General features: G+C 46.1%; 1 pseudogene; it reads left to right on the top strand.

The window, feature by feature from the left end:
* The first annotated feature begins 1,194 nt into the window (after positions 1-1,194).
* On the top strand, positions 1,195-2,619 carry LOC118625493 (annotated as a pseudogene).
* Positions 2,620-2,948: the final 329 nt, after the last annotated feature.

The raw sequence follows: 2,948 nt of genomic DNA, 5'->3' as shown, positions 1-2,948 counted from the left end.
CTCATGCTTCCATGTCCTGCTTTTGTTACTTCTTTCTTTCTCCCCTTTTTCTTTCATCCCTCCTCCCATTCATTTCTTTTTCTTTCTTCCCCCCTTTTTATTTTCTTTCCTTTTTTCTATCATTTTCTCATTCACTTCCTTCTTTCTCTGTCTTTCCTCCCTTTTATTCTTCACCATATTTTTTTCCTCCTCCTCTTCTCCCTCTTCATAGTCACTTTCTTCATCGTCCTCAATATATGAGCTCTGATCACTAAGGAAATAATAGTGGTGTTATTGAAAGAGCTTCTACTTCCCAATGAGCTAGCCTGGCCCTCAACTCCTGCTTCCACCACTTTGTGATCGTGTGGCCACGGGGCAGTTCAGTGCAGCTCTCTGAGCACAGTGTCCTGACCTTTCAGTAATCCAGCTGTCTGATGAATGTCTCAACTTTGTGTTCAAATAAAATGGGCTCAAACCTCATCCACTGTGCAGTGAGGGGCCCACATCGCTACAGATTTTAGGTGAGAGAGTTGCTTTGCCTTTGCCAGTGGACTCTGAGCCCCTGTGCCTCCATGTAGCTCACAAGGGGGGTCTTCATACAGTTTGATGCTTGCTCCCTGGTCTGAATTGCAGCATCTCATCTGTGGAACATCACTCACTCGCTGGCTTCCTTCTGCAAACATCTCTTGCACAATGTTTTAGTTTGTAGTAGCTGTACTGATGGATTGGGGTCAATGAAGGCTTATGTATCTCCATGCTGCTGTTTGGGTTTCAACTCTCTTTAAAGCAGAGGTGACAAACTTAGGGCCAAATAGCTCAATCTGGTCAGAAAACAAAAGCAGTCCACAGACATACTGTTTAACTGGTCCAATGGTGTACAGCAACTTTTAAATTTCTTTTAGAATTTGAAAATCAGGATATTTAATACAAAGATTCAGCTTTCTGGCTGCTCTTGAAAAAAGGAGAGCCAGGTCATTTCTCTGTTATCGGGTGCAGCTAAGTATCATTTGCTCCCTAGAGGAATCTACATTTCCAGTTCAGCACACTCTCCCTGGCTTCTTCACTCATCCTCTTAGCTGCCTGGTGCTTGGAGGTACTAGAGGAGAAAGGCTGTTCTCTTTCATAATGTGTGTCTAAAACATCTTGTTTATGATCCAAATCCTTTAAAACCCACCTCCTTGGCTTTTTAAAAATGGGTTTGCCGCCAGAAGACAGGTGTCATGAAAACCACCACTAAATCAAACCCAAAATGGGAAAAGAGAAGACTCATATCAACATCGTCGTCATTGGACACGTAGATTCCGGCAAGTCTACCACTACTGGCCATCTGATCTACAAATGTGGTGAGATCAACAAAAGAACCCTTGAAGAATTTGAGAAGGAGGCTGCTGAGATGGGGAAGGGCTCCTTCAAGTATGCCTGGGTCTTGGATAAACTGAAAGCTGAACGTGAGCGAGGTATCACCATTGATATCTCCCTGTGGAAATTCAAGACCAGCAAGTATTATGTGACCATCATCGATGCTCCAGGACACAGAGGCTTCATCAAAAACGTGATCACAGGCACATCTCAGGCTGACTGTGCTGTCCTGATAGTGGCTGCTGGTGCTGGTGCATTTGAAGCAGGTGTCTCCAAGAATGGGCAGACCCTGAGCACGCCCTTCTGGCTGACTCACTGGGTGTGAAACAACTGATTGTTGGTGTTAACAGAATGGAGTCCACTGAGCTGCCCGACAGCCAGGAGAGATGTGAGGAAATTGTTAATGAAGTCAGCACCTACAGTAAGAAAATTGGCTACAACCCTGACACAGTAGCATCTGTGCCAATTTCTGGTTGAAATGGTGACAGTATACTGTAGCCAGGTGCTGCTATGCCTTGGTTTGAGGGATGAAAGTCACCCGTAAAGATGCCAATGCCAGCGGAACCACACTGCTTGAAGCTCTGGATTGCATCCTGCCACCAGCTCATCCAACTGACAAGCACCCGCGTCTGCCCCTTCAGGATGTCTACAAAACTGGTGGCATTGGTACTGTCTGTCCCTGTGGGCGGAGTGGAGACTGGTGTTCTCAACCCGGCAGGGTGGTCACCTTTGCTCCAGTCAATGTTACAACTGAAGTAAAGTCTGTTGAAATGCACCATGGAGCTTTGAGTGACACTCTTCCAGGGGACAACGTCGGCTTTGAAGTCAAGACCATTTCTGTCAAAGATGTTTGTCGTAGCAGTGTGGCCCTGTGACAGCAAAAATGACCCACCAATGGAAGCAGCTGGCTTCACAGCTCAGGTGACTGTCCTGAACCATCCAGGCCCAGTCAGTGCTGGGTGTGCCCCTGTGCTGGACTGTCACACGGCTCACGTTGCTTGTAAATTTGCTGAGCTGAAGCGGAAGACTGACCGTTGTTCTGGGAAAAAGCTGGAGAATGGCCCTAAGCTTCTGAAACCTGGTGATGCTGTCATTGTCAATATGGTTCCTGGCAAGGCCATGTGTGTTGAGAGCTTCTCTGACTATCCCCCTCTGGGCTTCTTTGCTGTTCGTGACATGAGACAGACAGTGGCTGTGGGTGTCATCAAAGCAGTGGACAGGAAGGCAGCTGGAGCTGGCAAAGCCGCCACGTCTGCCCCGAAAGCTCAGAAGGCTAAGTGAATATTGTCCCCAGTACCTGCCCCCCAGGCTTCATCAGTGGTGGAAGAACGGTCTCAGAACTGTTTGTCTCAATTGGCATTTCAGCTTAATGGTAAAAGACGGGCTAATGATTACAATGCGCCGTAAGCCTTCAGAAGAGAAGGAGAATGTTTTGTGGACCATTTGTTCTTTTTCTGTGTCTGGCAGTTTTTAAGTTATTAGTTTTTAAAATCAACTTGTAAACTTTGGCAACAACTTGACCAAAAACCTGTCACAGAATTTTGAGACCCATTAAAACAAAGTTTAATGAGAAAAAAATAAAAATAAAATCAAATCCACTTCCTTCCTGG

Source organism: Molossus molossus, unplaced genomic scaffold (genome assembly GCF_014108415.1).
Source record: "Molossus molossus isolate mMolMol1 unplaced genomic scaffold, mMolMol1.p scaffold_m16_p_11, whole genome shotgun sequence".
Classification (NCBI taxonomy): domain Eukaryota; kingdom Metazoa; phylum Chordata; class Mammalia; order Chiroptera; family Molossidae; genus Molossus; species Molossus molossus.
Note: the sequence above shows the minus strand (reverse complement) of the source record. Positions and strands in the feature narration are given on the sequence as shown.